This window comes from Cryptomeria japonica, chromosome 8 (assembly GCF_030272615.1).
Source record: "Cryptomeria japonica chromosome 8, Sugi_1.0, whole genome shotgun sequence".
Taxonomy (NCBI): domain Eukaryota; kingdom Viridiplantae; phylum Streptophyta; class Pinopsida; order Cupressales; family Cupressaceae; genus Cryptomeria; species Cryptomeria japonica.
This window is the reverse complement of record NC_081412.1, coordinates 178451151-178473843: the sequence shown is the minus strand read 5'-3', so window position 1 is coordinate 178473843 and position 22693 is coordinate 178451151.

Below are 22693 nucleotides of genomic sequence, written 5' to 3'. Positions count from 1 at the left end.
CCTCAAGTTTAGTGTCTCTTGTCACTTGTATAAGTCTTATTTGATTGTGGTCACAATGTTTACTTTCACAAAAAGGATAGATAGCACTGAACCATATGTTGTCTGAGTTTGTTGAAAGATTTGATTTGTTGAAGCTTATTGTTGTTGTTGTCTCATCTGAAACTGACTGAATCCATGAAGCTGATACTTTATTGCGGAGAAGATGAAACTTTATTGCGGATCTGTGATGCAAATGCTGATTTATTGCGGATTGTGCGTGGATAGACTGAAGGAAGCTGGAATAAACTGTACTCCTCGAAACATGTGATGTTCTCAGTTCCACACCCATCACTAGACGTAGGAATTTTCTTAGCCACAGATAGGATCTGATTTATTATGGATGGAAAGGGAGGTTTATTATGAATGGCTAACCAATCTTGGGTAGATCAATAACAAGCCATGATGGGAATGGGTAAGTTTATTATGGATAAATTGGTCGTGAGTGTGTGCAAAGTGAAAGGATGAAAGTGAATCCTGAAGGAGGGAGGAGCAATGTCTCTACGCATGGTGCTGGTGACCCAGTTTTCACCATGGTACTTGCCCAGGGTGCCACCGAAGTGGTTTTCACCATTGGACGAAATTATTTCTCTTTACTTTTTTTGATTTTTTGATTTTTTTTGTGTCACAAGGAGCCTGTTTGCTAGGTTTTCACCAAGTAACGATTTTTTTTTGTTTTTTAATTTTTTTTGTATTTTTGAATTTTTTCATTTTTTTGTATTTTGCATTAGGATACTCCGAAGAGCTATGTGTAGAACCTACAAAGGTGCATGCTGCTGATAGGATCCTCCAAAGGTTCACCTTCTATAGTTGAGAGCTGATAGGCCCCAGATCCATATACTGTTGTGATGATGTAAGGACCAAGCCAGTTTGGTTCAAACTTGCCCTTCTTCTCTCTGTCTTGCTGATTCTTGGGGTTTTCTCTAAGAACCAAGTCACCTACCTCAAATGTGCGAGGCTTGACTTTATGATTGTAGCTGCGACTCATTCATTGTTGGTAAGCCTTGAGATGATTAAAAGCAGTTTGTCTCTGTTCCTCTAGTAGTTCAAGTTCTTGTAAGCGAGAGACCTTATAGTCTTCATCACTGATGATGTTTTGCAAAGAGACTCGTAAAGAAGGTAACTCGACCTCAATAGGCAAGATGGCTTCAATGTCGTAGACAAGTGAATATGGTGTAGCTCCTGTAGGTGTGCGAACACTTGTGCGATAGGCCCAAAGTGCAGGATTAAGTTGGATATGCCAATTACGGCCAGCATCGTCGACTGTCTTCTTAAGGATTTTAAGGATTGTTTTATTAGACGCCTCATCTTGGCCATTACCTTGGGGGTAATATGGTGTGGAGAAACGATGAGAAATATGGAAGCAGTCACAGAGTTTATGAACATCCTGATTTTTGAAGGGACACCCGTTATCAGTGATAATGGAAACAGGGATACCATATCGGCAAATAATATAGTTAAGCATGAATGTAGCAATCTGTTTTCCAGTGACTTGTGTGAGAGGCATGGCTTCAATCCATTTTGTGAAATACTCTGTGGCAGTGATAATGAATTTATGACCATTAGAAGAAGGAGGGTGAATCTTGCCTATGAGATCGAGTCCCCACTGACAAAAGGGCCAAGGAGACGCAAGTGGTTGTAGTTCTTGTGCTGGTGCATGTATGAGGTCTCCATGAATTTGACATTGCTTACATTTCTTGACAAACTGATATGAGTCTTTTTCCATATTGGGCCAGTAATATCCAATCCTGATGAGTTTCTTGGCCAAGGTAGGACCACTAGCATGTGGACCACATATCCCTTCATGTACTTCATGTAATGCAATCTGAGCTTCATCGTTTTCTAAACATCTAAAAAGAGTGCCATCTAGACCTCGCCGATATAGGATATCAGCTAAAATGACATATCGAGAGGATTGGCGTATGAAGGTGCGACGTTGGTTATTTGATAGATCAGGAGGTAGGGTATTGTCGCGAAGGTATGTGAAGATGGAACCATATAACTGGGATTCGGGACCAACAACACATATCATTTTAGTAGGAGTGATCTCATATGAAGGAACCAAAAGGTTGTCCACCAAGAACTCATAGTGGGTCTCATTTGGAGGTAGATCGATTAGTGAAGCAATTGTAGCCATGGCATCTACGGCATGATTCTGCTCTCTTGGTATCTGCTCAAAATCTATCTTTGTGAAGTGTTGTTTCTGTAAAGTGGAAAATCGATCGAACCCTAGTTGCTCTCCCCTCTTCCAACTCCAAGGAGAGAGAAGGGAGGTTACTAGGGTTGACGGTTTTTTTCACTTAGGGAGACTTTGCATTCAAAAGAGGGGTTGAAACCCACAAGATCCAATCCCACACAATGCAAGATTGGATTCTAAATGAGTTTCAAGGGTTAAGACAACAAGACTACCCTCTTTTGTAAAGAATGTGCATAGAATGATCAAGCTAGGAATACATAGAAAGTGAGAAAGATTCGCTTATAAACTGAGATAGGGATATAGGATGAAGTTGCAGACCTGGAATTAGCAGTAAAATGTCGATACGGCGCTGTCCTGCAAATTTGAGCAAAAGTTGACGGGACGATGGCGCCCGGCGTGCACACGATCCTCCGAAAAATCCGCGAAACGAAGGGGGATCTGTTCGTCTCTGCACAAGGATTCCAGATCTTCAATTTCAGCCGCGTACCTGCAACCTACACACAGAAAAGCGAAGACGATTGGGGGGTTAGGGATTAGGGGTTTGCCTTTAGGTCAAACCTCGGTTTTGGAATTAACCAAGAAATGAGAAATGCTGTAAATGTAAATGATTGTAATGTAAAACAAGTACTAATACCTTGTTGTAAGGATGTTTGTATCCTTATGTGCGAAGGTATAGATGTTGTTGTTTGTTGTATGTTGTATGTTGTATGTTGTAGTATGTGATCTCCTCTTCAATGGTTGAATCCTTGTCTTGAATGCAACACTTAGCCTTGAATGGAGACTTAGAATGATCAATTGCTTGAAAGAATGCTTGAATGCTTGAATGCTTGAATGCTTGAATGCTTGAATGTCGTTTCTGCCTTTTTTCCATCTTTTCAAATGAGAGAGGAAAATGTAGTTTATATACTTGTCAATTAGGGTTAATAGACTAATTTTCCCGACCTTAGGCCGACCAGGAAATGATATTTTCCAAATTGCAAACAAAAAGACCCAAAGTCCCATAGGAGACCGGGCCCAAAATAGGGCCAGGGACCAGGGTGTTGAGCGCCATGGTCCTGGGGGACCAGGGCGCTGGGCGCTTTGGTCCCACCTCCCGAGACAGCAGGGTGCTAGGAGGATCAGGCCAGGGTGCTGGAAAAATGCAGTTTTTGGTGTCCTGGACAAGTTTCGGGGTCTCCATTCAGGTTCTGTGTTGCGTCGCCATCGTGAAGACCGAAATGTAGTCGAGATTGCAAATGTCGCAATTTTAGGACGCTACAGTTTCAAGTCATCCACCATTTGTTTGTAAGGCATTAATTTTTCATCTTTTGTTTGGTAATCATCAGTTGCTTGATGGATGACAAGTTGAGAGTCCCCAAAAACATGAAGTTCCTGGATCTTCCACTGAACTGCAATACGTAATCCAGTTGTTAATGCCTCATATTTCGCTATATTGTTAGTGCAAGGAAATGATAAGCGGTATGATTTTGGTATAGAATCTCGTTGAGGAGTTATAAAGAGGATGCCAGCTCCTGCCCCATGCTGTGTGTATGAGCCGTCAAAGTATAGTTGCCATGGCTTTACATGTGATATTGTTAAAATGGATTCATCTAGAAATTCTGAATTTAGAGGAACATCATCAATCATGGGGGCATCTACTAATTGATCTGGGATTGCTTGTCCTTTTATTTCTTTTCTGTCCACATACTTGATGTCAAATTCACTTAGGATCATTACCCACTTGGCTAGTTGCCCAGTAAGTGTTGCTTTATTGAGAAGGTATTTTAATGGATCAATTCTTGCAACCAACTTAGTCTTATGAGTGAGCATATAAAGTCATAATTTCTGTGAAGCAAAGACCACGGTGAGACATGCACATTAGATTGGTGTGTAGTTTAGCTCATATCCCACCAATGTGCGACTGATATAGTATACTGCCTTTTCCTTGCCCTCAACAATTTGTTGTGCTAGGAGTACCCCCAGTGCTGTTGGTGTAGTTGATATGTATAGTAACAGAGGCTGATCTAGAACTGGTGGCATCAAAACTGGCAGGTTCAAAAGATAATATTTGAGCATTTGAAAAGCCTATTGACAGTTATCATCCCATTTGAATTTGATGTTTTTATATAGCAGGTGCTGAAAAGGATTACATTTATCTGCAAGTTGTGCTATGAATCTCTGTATGGACTGAAGTCTGCCTTGTAAGGATCGAAGTTGACTGATATTTCTAGGTGGTTGCATCTCCAAGATGGCCTTGACTTTTGCTGCATCAGCTTCGATTCCTCTTTTGGACACAATGAATCCTAGGAGCTTCCTGGAGGTTACTCCAAAGACACATTTCTTCGGGTTTAATCTTTATATTTTTCCAACCGATCAAAGACGACTGAAATATGTCCAAATGTGTATCTCTGTCTACTAATTTACACAAGAGATCATCAACATAATCTTCCATTGTTACATGCATGAGATCATGAAAGATAGTAGTCATGGCTCTTTGATATGTAGCACCTGCATTTTTTAGCCCGAAGGGCATGACATTCCAGCAAAAAGTTCCCCAAGGGCAAGTGAATGATGTTTTGTGTTGATCCTCGGGTGCGATCCTTATTTGATTATAACCAGAAAATCCATCCATCAATGATAACATTTCATGACCTGCTGTGAGATCAACAATCAAGTCAATATTTGGTGATGGGAAGTCATCTTTTGGACAAGCTTTGTTGATGTCTCTGAAATGTGTACATATTCTGATGTTGCGATCCAATTTACTGATAGGTACTAAATTGGAGATCCATTCAGGATAATCAATTGGGCATATGAATCTGACATCCAATAATTTTTCCAGCTCTGCTTTGACTAGTAATGCCACTTGTGGATGCATTTTTCTTAATTTCTGTTTCACTGGCTTTGCCCCTGGTTTGACTGTCAAATGATGTATTACCAAATCCAGATCTAGTCCAGGCATATTAGCGTATGACCATGCAAAGTTGATTTGTCGTTCTTTGAAGAAACTTATGAATTTTGACCTTTCGGACTCTGTCAAAGGTTGAGCTAGGAATATGTTGTGTGGAACCTCTTCTGTACCAATGTTTGTCTTGATAGTCTCCTCTAACAACATGGATGGCTTTTCCTCATATGATGCTGGGAGAATGTCGAGCCTTCCATCTTCGGGTGCCTCAGAGAGATTTTCGCCCTCATATACGTCCTTTCTTTTTACTTTTTTGGGGTCAGACAGTGCGACAGTGTGGTTTTAGCCATAATACCCTTGGTTTGTTCTTATTTTCACATTTTTGTGATTGGAAGGTCCGACACCCTCACTAAAATATGCCATGTTGTTGAGTTCTATAGTGTATCCTGCTTTATGGTCCCCGGGGGGAAGATCATCTCGTATGCCAAGATAGTCAATAATAGCTTCATCATTTTGGAATGTGTCAAATTGTGCTGGTCCTTCATGATCCTAGTCAATAAGTTGATGGTGGACAAGGGGAAGGCCTTTAATATCTTCGGAGTTAGCAGGGCTAAGAGTGAAGATGTGGTTGTATTCGGGTATATCAAGGTAATCATCGAGGTCATCGATGGCACTCTCCTTGTCAGTTTCAATCGCGAGCGAATCCAAATTGTCATCACTAGTAGTGCCTTCTGGGATAGGTGTTCTCATCCTATGTGATTTCAACCTAGAACCTTGAGACAAAGACTGTGTGGCCTCCTCATGGGTTGTTTCTTGACCAACTCTGAACTTTTTATAAAATTCCTCTTCTTTTGTGGGTTCATCTGGCTCTCTGAATGTCTCGGTGAGCTCATAGTCACTAGAGGATTTGTCTGAACCCCATTCCCATTCGTTGGAGTCTGTGGAATAGTGATCCTCTTGTTGGATTTTGGCAACTTTGATTTGTGATGCTTCTTCTGTGCTTTTAGTGTGGACTTTGGAAGTTAGAAAACCAAGTCCCTTCGAGCGTTCCTTTTTGAAAGTCAATTCAGGTTGTAAAGGTTCCATGATGCCTTCCTTTCGTAACCCAAGAGGGTTTTTTCCATCATACCCAAATTTTTGTAGAATCTTGAAGCCTTTGCCATATTTCTCATAGGGTATATTGATGTGACCTTGTGTGTCATCTTCAATGTCTTTGTATAGCATTTTGTATAAACCTTCCTCTTCCAGTTCGCCCAATCTTTGAAAGGTAGTAGGGTCCCATTTGAATACCATGATGGTTATTTGCTTGTTAGGATGTGGTCTTCCATATTCTTTTGGAGAGCTCATGACTTGTCGTAAGTACATGGTCTGATTTAAAGTGTATTCTCCCATGCCTTTGTCCTGAAATTTTCCTTTAAGCTCACCTTGTTTTGATGTCGAAGGTTTCAATGACTCAGGATCAATTTATGCCGAAGAAGGAACAACTTCACGATTACTGGGAATGATGGTCTCGGTATGTGATCTTAGGTTATTGCAATATATGAATGGATTAGGATCACCGTTAACTGTTACGTCGACTCCATTGTGAGGAAACTTAATGCATTGGTGATATGTCGATGGGACTGCCCTCATTTCATGAATCCAAGGACGTCCTAGCAATATATTATAAGTGAGGTCTAGATCTAGGACTTGACAAACCACATCCTTTGTGACTGGCCCAATTCTTAGAGGTAAGGTGACTGTGCCTTTGGATGAGCGCTCTTCATCATCATATGCCTTGATGGTGATTTTATTTGTTGAATTCATAGCTTTATCAGAATATCCCAATTGTTTAATGGTGCTCAATGTACAAATGTTTAGACCAGCTCCTCCATCTATCAGGACTCGTTTGATTCTATGTTTGTGTATGAAGGCTTCAATGTGTAATGGTGCATTATGTGGCTGACTTACGGAGGCGTCATCGGCTTTTATGAATGTAAGGGAGTGTGGAATGGAAAGGTATCCCACCATGGCCTGAAACTGGTCCACATTCAAATCGGTAGAATGGCGGTGTCTCCCAAGATTTTGTCAAGAATAGCTTTATGAGTGGGGGATATGCGTAAGAGCTCAAGTATGGAGATGAGCACGGGTGTCTTCCCTAACTGTTCTACAAGGTCATACTCAAGTTTGGTTGATGAAGAAGCGGTGTTTTTAGTGGAGGCACCTGGTAAAGTAATTTTACCTCGACGAGTTGTAACATGACATTCAGAGGTAGGTTCGGAAGAAGATCCAACACCTCTTAGGACAATCTTGGGTCGCTGGGTAGAACTCTTAGGAGTTTTGTCCTTGATGATAATAGTAGAGACCTGATTGTCCATCGAGATGTGATTGATAGTTGAATCATAGTTGTAAGGTGCTCTAGTATAGTTGGCTTGATCATCTATGACTTTAGCTTTTCCCTTATCATGCTTTGGGAATGGTTCCTTAAACATCTCATGTTCTTGGTTGGATGAGTGTCCCTCAATCTCAATGTCACCTCTATCAATGAGATCTTGCATGATATTCTTCAGTCGATGACAATTTCCTATTTTATGACCCTTGCTCTTATGAAACTCACAATACTCATCATCATTCCACCAATTTGGTTTAACCTTTGGTTCATATGGAGGAAAATCTGGAACTGTGATCACCTTGTTTGCCACAAGCTTTTTGAAGATTGACTCAAGTGGTTCTCCCAATGGAGTGTACTTCCTTCGTGATCTAGAAGTTGTTTGAGTATTCACTTGATTGTTTGTAGAACTTGATCCCGAAAAGATGAATCTGGGTCGCACTGTATTGGCATCAACAACACCATCATTGACTGTGTTCTTGTTTTTATTCCAAAATCTTGGCTTGTCTTTTCCTTTAAAATCATCTTTGTTTTCCTTGAATATCTTAATGACTCCTTGTTCAATTAGGACGTTCTCTGTTGCTAAGCCTTTTTCAATAACGTCCCTGAAGGTGGACAAACAAGCTTTCCTTAGATCATAGCCAATGTCTTTGTTAACGTTCTGGGTGAACATTTCTACCATTTGTTTTTGTGGAATTTCACAAGAGCATCTGCTGGCTAGATTTTTCCATCTTTGTAAAAATGATGCGAAAGACTCTCCCTCTTTTTGCTTGGTGTTGCATCAAGTAGTGACTGATATGTCTATCTCTATATTGTAGGAGAAATGTTGAATAAATGCCTCTGCTAAGTCACCCCATGACTTAATACCAGGTGGGAGTTGGGAGAACCATTCCATAGCTTGATCACCTAAGCTTTGTGGGAATAATCTCATCAAATATGTCTCTTCTGCTGCTACTTCAATGCAAGCTGTGAAAAACTGTCTTATGTGTGCCTTAGGATCCCCTTTTCCTCTATACTTATCAAATTTAGGCGTCACAAAGTGTGTAGGAAATGGAGGCATTGGAATGCTCTTGTCGAATGGATAAGGACATATGTCTCTCATTGTGTATGTTAGCTTCGGTGTATTTATGTCCTCCATTTTCTTTTGTAAGTCCCTGATTTGTTGCTCGAAATTGCTCTTAGGTGGAGATCAACTTCTTGGACCATACCCCATGTTTGAGGCACCAATTTGAGGAGGAGCATGTTGCATATATGGATGATATTGATCATACACATGTTCATATGGAGGAGGTCTATAGTGATGCTGCATATATGGACCACTTGGTATAGATTCATGTTGAGGAACACCATATCTATTTTGTGCATGTATACCATACTCTACAGGCATGTCATGTTCTAATGTGTTGCCCCCAAATTTGACACGGGGTTTCCTTGTGTCCAAATTTTGAGCATGCCTTTGAATATCCAATTGCTTTGGTTGATCTGTAGCTTGAGTATGTGATTGAGCATATCTGTCTGCGTAAGACTTCCATAATGGTTGGTGAAGGTGAGTATCATATGCTTGACCATGTGTATGTGGGACCTTTGGTTTTTGAAGCAAAGATGATGGTGATTCAGGTACTATATATGGTCCTCTATTTCCTCCACTATTAGGCCTCCTTTGATCCATGTTGGAGTGATTTTGTTGCAAAGGTCAATTTTCCATTATTTGAGACATGTCAAAATCATGAGGTATCTTGGCTCCACTTTGTGCCATCATTTGTAAGAAGTATTGTATATCCCTCCTCACTATTTCCTCAACCAACCGATTGAAATGGGGATTCATAATGGATTCTTCCACATCTGCTGAATGTATTGAAAAATTGTCCATATTGTCATTGTGTGTAGCATTGTTGTTTGTAGTGTCCGTGTTCTCAACATTTGGAATGTTTCTATAGACATCCATGTCAGGCAACGTAGTGTGATCAGTATTGAAAAATATATCGTTGTCATATTCATAAGAACTGATGTTTGTGGACTCTTGAGCCTCTTTAGTTTCTCTCCTAGATTTTTGAAGACGAGTTTCAACCATGAACTAGGTATTGACCAAGATGTGTGAGACTAGATGAAAATGGAAAAAGTATGGAAGACCAAGAGTTGGATGGAGTGTAAATGAATCTGAGGTGTACTTGCAATGTCCAAAGTGTAAGACCAAGTATGTATGTAGTAGAGTAGGTGTGACTTCCAAAGAGAGGATAGTTTCTCTTGATGAGGTAAGTTGACCTTGACTCTAAGTAAGACCAAATGAGACCCAAAGGTAAGAAACCTTGATGAGGGACCACTTAGCAAAGTGTTGTTGTATGTAGTGTGTTGACAAAGTATGATGAGGACAAGCAAGTGACCTTTTGACTCAAGTTTAGACAAGTGTGAATGTGATGCAAGATGTGAAGCAATGATGGGATGTGTGAGACCCCAAAACAGATTGAATGCTAGATGAAACCTGGAGAAACAACCTAGGAAGCTCAAGAATTCTGAAACTGACTGTGTTTGCTTGCTGGACTGTAAAAAATTTTCAATTCTGGACACAGACGCGCCTGTATACTTCACAGACACGGTTCCCCGACACAGACATGTCTTTATTCAACACAGATGCTATTAGACACACAGACGCAATTTTGCCCTTCACAGACGCGCTTAGATGACACAGACGCGATTGGAACAGACACAAACGTGTTTCTGTAAAATTTGTGCAATTTTTTCCAATCTGTGAAGTCGTTTTGTTGTGACCAAATTTGACTGTTTGACTGTTTTTTCGTGACAAGAGGACACAATGTTGATGAGGACTCAATTTTTGCAATTGTTTAGACTCAAAATGACTCCAAGAAAAGTGTTTTGTTTGATGTAAAATTGTTTTGCATACACTTGAAGACACAAAAGACACAATGTTTTGTTGTTTGGTCTTGAATGTTTGAATGTTTAAAATAAGTCAATCACAATTCTTATGGCTGGCCAAGACAATAGTTGTTGATCCCACATAGGGTTTTACCCCCGAGGCTACGCTATTCAGAGCGGATACTTAGATTCTTGACCTCACTGGCTCCACCCTCGACACTCTCTTCTCGAGTTAGCCAAGCATCAATCCCCATGAAAACTCCCCATGGTGAACTTTGTATCTCTACTAAGAACCGTATGTGTGTGGGCTGCTACCAGAGGTCCGACCTCCTGCCCCAACAACTAGAAGGATTTGGACTTCTAAAACAAAAAGGTGCTAGTAAGGGCATCTGCTCGTGTGGCCATACATGTGGCACTTTCAGCTCTGTAAATACAGAAGGCTCCCATCCGGTAGGGGTTACGCCCTACAAATGATCAAATAAATTTGATCAAATGGGTTTATGGGGAGACATAGTGTCGGTATGAACTAATCAGCACACGTTATTCATAATTTTCACCATGAATACATTTGTTTATAGTGGTTCGGAAGAGGTGGGTTTTCCTCACTACCACTTGGGTCATTCTCTTCTCACTAGTAGTCCTAATGACCACACGGGAAGACAGGCCCTCTAAAGATTAAACAAAAAGAGCCTATTGCTCAAGACACAAAAGACAATGATTCAATTTTAGTACACCAATGGAAGTGTTTGCTATTTTATGAAAACAAGGCACACAATAAAAATCCAAAACCCTTGCCAAGGACCTGCAACAAAAAGTTGTTAGTAGTTTGGGTTTGTTTCAAATAATCACCCCTTCCTGCAAGCACACAAGTTAGGTAAATTTTAAAACCCAAAAGACTTTGTGAAATAGGGGCCTTCAACCAAATAATTTTGCTTTCAAGACAAGTTGCACCAATTTCATTAGCTAAATCTGAAAATGTTAGCTCAAAATAAACCAGATCTGAAACCCTAAACGGAAAGTCCAAAAATTGAATCAAATCAAAAATCCTGAAATTTGAAACTGCCAAACACAGATGCGGTTACCTTTTTCACAGACGCGGTTCTGTGACCTAGACGTGGTTTCGAGAGACACAGACATGTCTCTAGAACACAGACGCGGTTTTCGAACACAGACGCGGCTAGAAACTTCACAGACGTGGCTTTATGACATAAACGTGATTTTTGAAAACCTGCAAAATAAAATGTTGCCGATAGCACAGATGCGATTCAAGTTGTCACAAACGCGCCAGAAAGTCAAGAACATGATCCGAATGTACGCAGATGCGGAAAAACAAAAAATGTTGTCGAAAACGTCCGATCTGCAACTTCAAAAACATGAGATCTGCAACAAGAAAGTTAAATACAAAGGGACAAGAGTCCCACCGGGCGTGCCAAAATGTATATGGTGAAAATGGATAACAAAAATAACAAGATTGGAAGGCTGAATGAATTCAACCACCAAACCCTAGCCTAACAACAACAAAGATCCACCATAACATATGAAGATTACCTAAGACAATGCAAATCAAATGAAATCACAAAGATTATACCATCACATGTCCAATAGGGTTTTGATCTCCATTTTTCCTATCTCCATTGATCTTGCTTGATATATTTGCTCTTAGATTTTATGTGCACAAGAGCTCAACAAAGAACGGAATGTGGTTGCAAGTAGGATTGTAGTATAGTCAAGTCCTTAAGATTAGCGATTAGGGTTAGATAATGAAGAAAGCATCTCCTTAAATAGAAGACACTATATGAAATGGAGGGATAAGATTGAGAGGTGTAAAAAAGAGGTCAGCTAGGATTAGAGGGTAGGTAGAAGAAATAATAAAATAATAAAAGAGGTAGGTAGTGTAGGAATTAAGAGATGAATGACATGTGTCATGTGTAGAAAAGGTTAATGAATTAATTAAATAAATAAAGATTTATTTAATTAATAGAAGAAATGGGATCAATTAAATAAATAAGATATTTATTTAATTTAGGAAAAGGATAATTTAAATAAATAAATGTATTTATTTAAATGAGAAATAAGGCTAGAAGAAGATAAATGAATTAATTAAATAAATAAAGATTTATTTAATTAATAGAAGAATAAAGCTTAGATAGTTAAATAAATAAAATATTTATTTAATTAGACATGACAATTTTAGGTGTCAACAATATTAAATAGCATATATATATTTCTATTATATATAAAATACGTTGACTCATATCCTTTATCGAGGCGCCTATTTTTAATCAATTTTATATCCTAATGTCAAATAGGCACCTCGATAAAGGATATGAGTCGGCATATTTTATATATAATAGGAATATATATATGCTAGTAGCAGTGGCCACACAAGGTAGAAGAAATTAAATAAGTAGATAATATATAAATTGGTTTTTGTATGATTAGGTTTTGGCTTAATTTTTTTGGTTTATGTGTAGATTTAGGGTTACGATGAGAGTTACGATTAATGATATTCATGCATAGGAATTATGCTTAGGATTTATGGTCATAGGGGTGACGGTGTTCATTTAGGTATTAGAATATTTTAGACATTTTGAGTAAAATAAATTTAGTTTAATACATTATTTAAATACATTTTTCATATCTCATCTGTATAATAAATATGTGAATTTGAAAATATTCGTTAAAAATTGCCAATAGAATTTTGATTATATTTAAATAATTAATTAGTTGTTAATGTTAATTTAATTAATAATCAATTAAACTAATTGAGTGAGCATTATTGAAATATTTTGAACAACTTTCATATATTAATAAAATACATTTCTAAAACAAACTCCAATTTCGACATGAATCGGAAAAATTGTAGCACGTGATGATCAAATTTAAGAACACTGAATGAAGTGTGGTTTGTTCCAACATGTGTACAAATTCATTCAAAATCTATACAAGTAGAGAAATATAAATTGGAAGGGCAATACAATTATATTTTGCAGTAATAACCAGTGCAATACATTTTACCATTGGTACTTATGACTGTAAATGTTGTGTCCACGTCTTTGGGTTTATGTGAAGCACTTGTTAAAAACAAAAGCAATTGACATTAATATTGACATTTTAAAATATGCCAATTTAGAGGTAAAATTGTTAATAATTAATGGTTGGAAAAATTGAAAACCTTATTCTATAATATGGAGGTGGAGTAATGTACATTTTCATTTGTACAAAGCAATATTGATGTCATAGAGATTTCATTGTGTTTTCCATGTTGTCAATTTTATGTTAGGGCCCTGTGAGAAGAAATCAAACTATGATTAAGTTTGTCATTTTTATTATTGAAAATAGTTATTGTCATTAACAGGTTTTAATTTTCATAATATAGTAGCATTCAAGTAAGTGGAAAATAGATGTACTTCATGAAAGCAAAACTTACGTGAATTGTTCTGGATGGATTGAAGCCTTTCTTCTTCTCTTTTCTTGCTAATGACTTATTTGCCTTTGTTTAATTTCTCATACCTATCATAGCTGAATGGTGGCATGATTTGTAGGCCCTGTAAGCTTTTCACATGAGAGATTGCCATGAACATGAGACCGATTCTTTTAGTTGGCCCTATATCGATGGTAGCCTTTTGAAGAGTGAGCCCTTGAGATTTGTGTATCGTTAGTGCCCATGCCAAGCGCAATGGTATTTGAGAAGAACCACCTCTTTCAATTGCCGGAACTGGAATTGAGGATGGATGACGATCATCAAATGGTAGTTCAGAGTAATTGTCAAATTCAACTAACACGTATGCTAGTGGTTGAGGTGGTGCACTTCCTGGTTTATAAACAATTTTTCTAATATTTCCTAAAGCTCCGTTGACAAGTCCTACTTCTATCCATAGATTTGATGTCAACATTACTCTAGCATTTTTGGATAATAATAATTGTACATCAAGTTCATCATCCATTCCACTTTGGTTAGTAGTAACATTTTGTACTTTTGATGCAATGCTGTGTGCAATTGGATTTTTTAATGATTGTAATTTTTTCTTGTTGTGGTTGTGAACATTGTCGTTTGTTGAAAATAAATGCACACAGCTATCAAATTCCTGGTTGGTTGTTGCATCAATTGTCATAGAAGACCTTGTCATTAGTAATATCCAATCATCCAATGTTGGTTTTGCATCTCTTATGTTCATTAACAGTTGTCGAAACCGTTCTTGGTCACTACCTTGGCCTTCTTGTCGATAGATATGATCCAAAGTAATAATAGTTGTAAATTGTTCCCACAAAAGTTTTGCCCATCTTCTACTATTATATGGTGGCCTATCATTGACCGGAGGCAATTGTCCAAGATTGCCAACCAGAATAATGGATATTCCTGAACATTTTTTAGAATTCTTAACTACCTTACTTTGTTTGTATCATGATATTCACATTTAAACATTTCTATAGTACAATAGTTGCAATGGAATGGAATAATTATAATTTTTAAAAATTTCATAGAAGACATACCTACGAAATTTTCATTAGCATTAGAAGGAAAAGCTTGGCGTAGACGTGCATCTATGTTCTCCAATAACCTTTCGCCAATAAAACTCATTTCATCGATCAAGATATATGTGACATGTGCCATCTCTTCTTGGAAGGTAGTTAGTCTTGTTCCCTGAAGATCTGTAAAATCTCTTATGGGTATTCTTAGTCTTGAATGAATGGTTGATGCTCCTATATTGAAGGCAGCAACTCTGGTTGGTACAATCACAAGTAGAGGAGATCGATTTGGCATGGAAGCATTTTTTAGTGCTTCATTTATAGCACCTATTAAATGTGATTTTCCTATTCCAGCTATACCTTGAATTATCATGAATAAAGGAGGCTTTGTTCCATTAGTGAGGTAGTGTGAAATGATAATATTGAGTGCCTGTTCCTATTGATTGTTGAGGTTGTGATAGTTGACAGTCTGTGGTATATCATCATGGATGAGAGAACCAATACTTTTGATGGTGGCAATGAAATTCATGGCCTTGTCAATATATTCTTCACCTTCATAATCAGTGGACCAATTTGTCTCTTTATCTAAGTCCCTCCTGTCAAGCATTTCAAACTCTGAAGTTTGCATTAATTGGCCACAATGAAGCCTAGATATTATCTCCCACTCATTTTTTGTTGTTTCTTCTTGCCTAGTATCATTTTCTTCAGTTTCAGAAAGTTCAATGTTGTCATCATTCTTGGTTTCTATTGTCCGTTGCATGTGCCATTGATTGTAATTGAAGTTATCCCAATTTGTTTGTATTGTATCATTATTATTCCCAATGTCCCTTTCAATGTTGCGAAAAGGTTTTTATAGTAGCAATTCTGAAAAACAAAATGTGAACCATTTCTCCGATCCACATGTGGGAATGGACACGAACCTAGGGAATACTCTGACAATAGTTTCTCATTTCCTTGCATTCCATTTGTTCTCACTTTTTCTTTCCAGATTGTATATCCATGATTTTGCTACATCAATCAATGATATTGCTTCCATAGAAAATGGCCTTTTTCGATATACATCTATGAATGAGATTGTCTGTTCATCATCATTTTTTTCAACATCTTCTACCACACGCTTGAAAACTTTAGTGGAGACATTCAAATTAATAAATTTTCTACTACTTTCTACCAATGGCAATTCCAATAGCATGTGGCTCGTTTCTTGTGCTCCAATGTCTCTCTCAATTATTGTTTTCGATAAGCCTTTGTTGCAGAATCATCTGGGTTTTCAATATTTGCCAACCATAGTAACATCTGTTGGTATATTTCAAAACTTTTCTCTAATTTTGCTGCATACTTTGCGATGTATTTAATTACTGCATGTCTAGAGAGAACGGGTTGCCAATCAATGTTTGCTCTCCAAAGTTGTAGTATGTACCTATTGTGTGTATTTACTCTATCATCATTTCATGCGGGTTCAAACTTCTTGTCACCCATTTGTGGATCATTGTACATTTTTGAACCATGTAAATTAATTGGCCAAGGAGCATTGTATCTGTTGGTTAAAACTATCAGTTGGTTGTATAATATTTCAATGTATTTTATTATGAAAATTGTTGTCAAATTAAATTTCTTACCAAAAACATTACTTGCAAACAATTCTTCCTTTTTTCTTATGTAGACATGCTCCTTCTTTGCACATCGTATGTCTTTCAACTGTGTTGAGTATTTCTTCGTAGTCATTGTCAAAATTAGCTTCTGCAAGCTGTCTTGTGTTTTTGAGACATGGATGGAAGGAGAAATCTTGAAATGGCTGCAAATAAATTTTGAAATGATTAATTTATGATTTTATAAGTATGTTGATACTGAAGGTCTTTCAAAGATCAATGAATAGTTGTAAACATACCTGGAGATTTCGTTGATGTCTATCTTCTCTAGGGTTCTGAACAATGTTGTCAAAATATTTTTTTGCATTTTTTCGTTGTACATCATTAGACCAATCAATGTTATCCATGTCTGGCGATCCATGTATCTAGAGAAATCCATGTACATGTGGAGATCCTCTATGTTGCCATTCATATCGATACTAATAATCTCTAACATCTAATCCTTTCTCAAGGACATGTTTTCTAAAATTGGAGTTTCATAGATGCATGTATTGTGCAACAATATGTGGATAATCAATGACATTTTTTTTTCGCCATAGCTGAGCTTCACATGGATTTGATGGTGTTATACTTGGCATGAGTGCATGTAAGTCTGGCCAATACAAATCTGCGGCACTTAAAGTGAAAAATATAGTCGGCATTCCAATCTGATGTAGCATGTCTATTAGTTATGCTCGACATTTTATCCAGTAAGATCTTGTACCTCTTAGAGTTGTACCAAATCACATCAACCTGTCAACCAAATGTGAGTTTGGAATATTCTCCATGTGCTCACGTAGTTCCATTATAGTGATTGGCAATTCACCTAGATTTCTTTTGATGAAAATAGAAGTTGACGTTTGTGCTCGATGCCTCATAATCATATTTGTAAAGTAATATCAGAACCTGGGATGCTTCCCAAAATGGTTATCTCTATATCAAATTAGATGCTTTGCATATTCATGGAGATGTACTTGTTTTATTCGAGGCTCCAACCAGTCACATTTCCCATCGGGAAACAATGTGAGGAATGCCATATCTAGTAGTCCCAATGTAGTATATTCATTGATTGGAGATCCACCAATTGATGGCCACTCGATCAATGATGATGGATGTGTGTTATTGTTGTTAATCCATGCACGAATCAACTCCATCTCTCTTTGTGCATTTGGTGGTTTTGATGCCATCGATGTGGTGTGATCAATAATGTTTTCTTCCTTAGTTTCCAAGAGCGGTCCGACAAACTGAATTTCATTTGTGTCAAAATCTAATTCCATGTTTACAGTTTTCAGCTGTTCAAATATATTTTGATCACATCCTTCTGATAAATTTTCTAGTGCACATGTATCAATCGCAACGTCTGCATAAAATTTGTCATTCTAAATTTTGTATTGTAGTGCTCTATACACACGGTCTTTGTTTACTATAAAATTGTAACTCGTCCTACGTTGATCTTTCCTTCACACTATAATTATTGGCAAGCTTGTAATAGAATGTGGCAATTTTTTTGCTATTTTTTCAATGTGTTGTGGAAAGCTAATTGTGTGTCCTTTATATTTGAATTGACCACCTATGGCATGTGTAACTTGTAATATTGGATTTACATGTGCGATAAGCATTTCTTCTACTTGCGTCAAGCATGCTAATTCAGGTGGTTGGGGTCCAGGATCCATATTATTGATAGCTGATAATCTGTTTATTCCTCTCTCTTGCTTGCATCTGTTGCAAATAGGTCCTTCTAGATTTTGATATACTTTCATTCCAATATAAGATTCTTGGCAAATATGACACATGCAAGGTGATTGGTAGGCATCTAAATGATTATGAAATGTCATTTGCACCTTTTTAAATTCAATCCAAAGTAATCTATTTGGATTTGGAGTGTTTTCTGTATTGAAATCCATTGGCGGTTGGGATTCCCCTTCTCGAATATTTCCAATGTTTTGTGTGTTATTTGGATTCAATGTTGTTTGGATAGTTTCCTCCTGAAAACCGATTTCTTGTGGTTGTGCATCTCGAACTAGTTGTTGACATGTAATGAAATGTAAAATTTCAAATTCACTATGTTGTGCCGGTAATTCTTGGGTTGAAATTTGTAATCTTCTAGATGCATATGTAGCTCTTTCTGTTTCATTCCTTCGCCTCTTTTGCTCTTCCTTTTGGGCATCTGACTTTTGTTCATTTTTTCATTTCCTATATTGTCTCTGATATTCTCTTTGATATTCTCTTTTATATTCCTTTCTTTGTTCTTCATATTCAAAATATTTCTTTGATCGACCCATTTCTACAAATTTGTTAAACAAATTAAAAATATGTGAGTGATATACATTGATCTATATAATGTTTAATTGAATTTTGACACTTTCTTTGTGTAATACAATTTATTTATTCCTTGTATACAAAATTAAATTCAAACTTTTGTAGTGAGGTTGATAGCCATTGTTTGTATTATATCATTATACAAAGACTCATAAATATATTATAGTAGAATATTATTAGTTGATTTTTAAATATAATTGAATTCAATATTTTTGTAGTTAATGTTTAATTGAATTGTGACACGTTCTTTTCCTAATTCAAATTATTTAGTCCTTGTATACAAAATTGAATTCAAACTTTTGTAGTGAGGTAGATAGCCATTGTTTGTATTATATCATTAACAAAGAGACTTGTAAATAAATTATAGTTTTATATTATTAGTTGACAATTAAATATAATTGAATTCAATATATTTTGAAAAAGAATGTGCAAGTGCAAGAAATGAAAGAAAGAATTTTTGTGGAAAATTTATTATCCATGTATTTCATATTTTAGAAAACCATGTACAATTGCTTTTTACAAAATGTGAAATTACCTTTCCACATACATATACATCAAAACAAACTCAACAATTAAGAGGATAAACTAAACTCTAAAGCCAAACTCAACTCACTGAAAACAAAAACTAAACTCTAAAGACTTAAAACTCTGAAGAGACACTATGCATATGTTATGTACATATATACTGTGAAGGATGATCCTTTTTGCATTATCTATTGATTGAGGAAAAGAACAAAGCCTTCTTTGATTTCCCTACAATGTTCTCCTTGAAATTGCATTTCGTCATGTGTGATCTCTTTGAAAAACTGGTCCAGTGGTTGAACCTTGAAATTTAAAAAGTGCATCATTTCTTGAATGTCACGGACTTGCTGTATGTCTTGATCATTAATTGTTGCTATCTCAATAGCAATATTTTCTAAATGATCAAGAATACCATGGATATGACGTTCGATTCCATGGAATGTTGTATCCATAAATGAAGGGGTGAATATGTTTGAACTTGACTCAGTCGAGGTTGGAGGAGAATTCACAAATTTTTGACTTTCCACTTTGTCATTATAAAACTCTTCATTGTAACAATGTCCATCCATCTATTTAAAAAAAAACATAAATTGAATAAAAAATTATTTTCAACAAATGATAACTATATATCAATTTAAAAGCTATGTATAAATATGAACTTTCAAAGACAAAACCTAAAAAATAAATAATATCATTATTTATGTACAATCTAAAATAGTAAACAAACATGCAAGATGGAAATTATTACTATTGGATTATTATTACTTTAGTTTAATATAATATATTTATGAGTCTGTGTGTTCATGATGTCATACAAACAATGGCTATTTATAATCTCCTACAATCTTTGTTCATCACATTCAATAATTTAAATCTATTTTTAAAAATAATTAATCTATTGGCAAAGTTAATGATAATTCAATACTTATAATAATAACACCATTTCAATAATTTCAAATTTATTTTAAAAAGAAAATAATTCAAAAAATATGAAATATTAATTCTTCAGTATTGATAAAACAATATTCTATATTTTTAAAAATGCATAATTTTATATTGAAGGTTGAAATTTTCAATGACGATAAATTAAAAATGAGATGCATGTCGTAGAAATTAATGGGTTGGTGAAGACATTATGTACCTGTTTAGCTGGGCGAGGAAGTTGGTAAACAGAATTTTAACCTTCCAAATTTACTGCAAACTGAAAAGTATAATAATATTTATCAGTATAAACGAATGCAGTTGGCGTATAAAGAACAATACCACTAAGTATAGATGTCCACTGTCAATAATTAATTTCACTATTTTTTTATATATTCAATAGTATAAATTTAAATATTTAGTGTTAAATATTTTAAATTTAAATAGTATAATTATATTAGTTTCTCATACAGTAAAACATAATGAGTTTAAGCTGATACGTGTATTGTTGTAGGACGGTGCAGTAGCAAGCATGACCCATCATGGGAAATGAGAAAGGATTTAGGGTTTATAGAGCAAATGTATGAAAATTGCAGCTCCAATCGGTAGGATTATGTTTTGATTTTCAACCCTTGCAAATTTCCATGCAATGGCCTTGGGCATCAAGACTCGTTTGTATTACATCATTAACACAGAGAGTCATAAATATATTATATTAGAATACATCTGAGACTTGTAGAGCAAGTATTACAAGACTTGCAGAGCAACTATTAGTTGAATATGTTTTTAAAACTTCCTATAAAAGCGATGAGTCTAAGGGTAGTCGATATCAATACACAGTTTTTGACATTCATAAAACTACATGAGATTATCTTAGTGCGCGATGGTAGTCCTCAAGGAAAAATGAGGAGCAGCTGTAGAACCCATTTTGGCTTGAGTACTTATGTTGACTATGTACCTTCTAAATAAATGCACACGGAGGAAAGAGAGGAAAGCCATTGTATGTTCAGAAAGATATGTCAGTTTATAAGAGGATGAGAAGAAAAATACAAGTGCGGGAATAAATAATACTGTTATGATGCATACCTGTTTGTTTGAGCAGTTCTTAATCTAAAAAGTATGAAGAAAAGGAGAAGAAGCCGAAGTGCAACGTTGATTCTCTGCAATGCATAAATAGTGAATTACGAAATACAAATCATCTAAACAGAATGCGAGCCTTCCAAAATTCACTGCAAGGTAATATTTGTCAGTGTAAGGAATGCAAAATACCTGTATGAAGAGATTCAATGTCAAGCTCACTGCACAAAGTAGTTGATAGACTGCAAAATCTTCACATTACACACGAAGCTTATCATGCAATTTGGAAGCTTTTGTTGTTACAATAACTATCTGTCATTGCAACATTGAATTCAAGGTAAAAAATTCAGTGGAAGCTGAAACTGTGATAATATTTGTCAGTATAAGCAATACACTAATACGAAAACATGCCTATAACAGTAAAATTGCCTATAACATACATATACTGAAGAGATTCAATCTGAAATTCACAGAGCGACGTGATAAAATGTTTTCAAATGTAGAGTGTGGAAGCCTTTGAAATCGATATCATGCAAATTGGAAGGTTGGCATGCAAATTCGAAGATTCCACTAGTATCATAACTATCTCTCCTTGCATTACAAAGAAGACATGTGGAAACTGGCATCATTATTGGTAGAAAATAAATGCGAAGTTGGATGGTAACCATGTTTTGTTGCAAAATTCATTTGTTTCCAAATAACTAATTCAATCTAGACAAAGACACATCAAACATGTAACGTGGAGGAAGATACCACAATATTGTAAGTGAGCAATGGTGATTAAACTTAGTGGCGAGATTTAAAGCAACGACAAATAAAAGTTTATGACGGATGCCTGTGGTTGTAGTGGTATGCCTCTCGGCATAATTAAAATTAATAAATTACTATTTCAACTACAAATTAACAAGGCAAGTACTGGCCACTATGTGGCACTTGTTTTGATTGTTATGAAATCTATTTTTATTTTTATTGTTATGAAATCTATTTTTATTTAAAAAACAAAAAAATTCAGAGTGGCATGGTTTACCACAATGAAAACACTTTAATTGGTTGGTTTTGCTAATTATCTGAGAATTTTTAGAATGGTGAAATGATTTGGAGATGATATCTTTATTTTTATTACCATGTGTATATGATTTGTTATTACTTTTTTCTTGACATAAAAGAGTTTTTAACATTACATGTTCTTCTTGAATAAGAAGAGAAGAGAGTGTTGATAAATCAGGAAGATCATCTTCATTTTGATAGGTAAGAGTTTAAAATGGAAATAAAATTTCTAAATCTTTCATGGATGTTGATTTGTATTATAAAGTACAAAATTTTATCTTTTATTAGATCGCATTTGCATCCATCCAATTGAGATTTAATATTTTTTTATCTTGGCAAGATAGTTTATTACT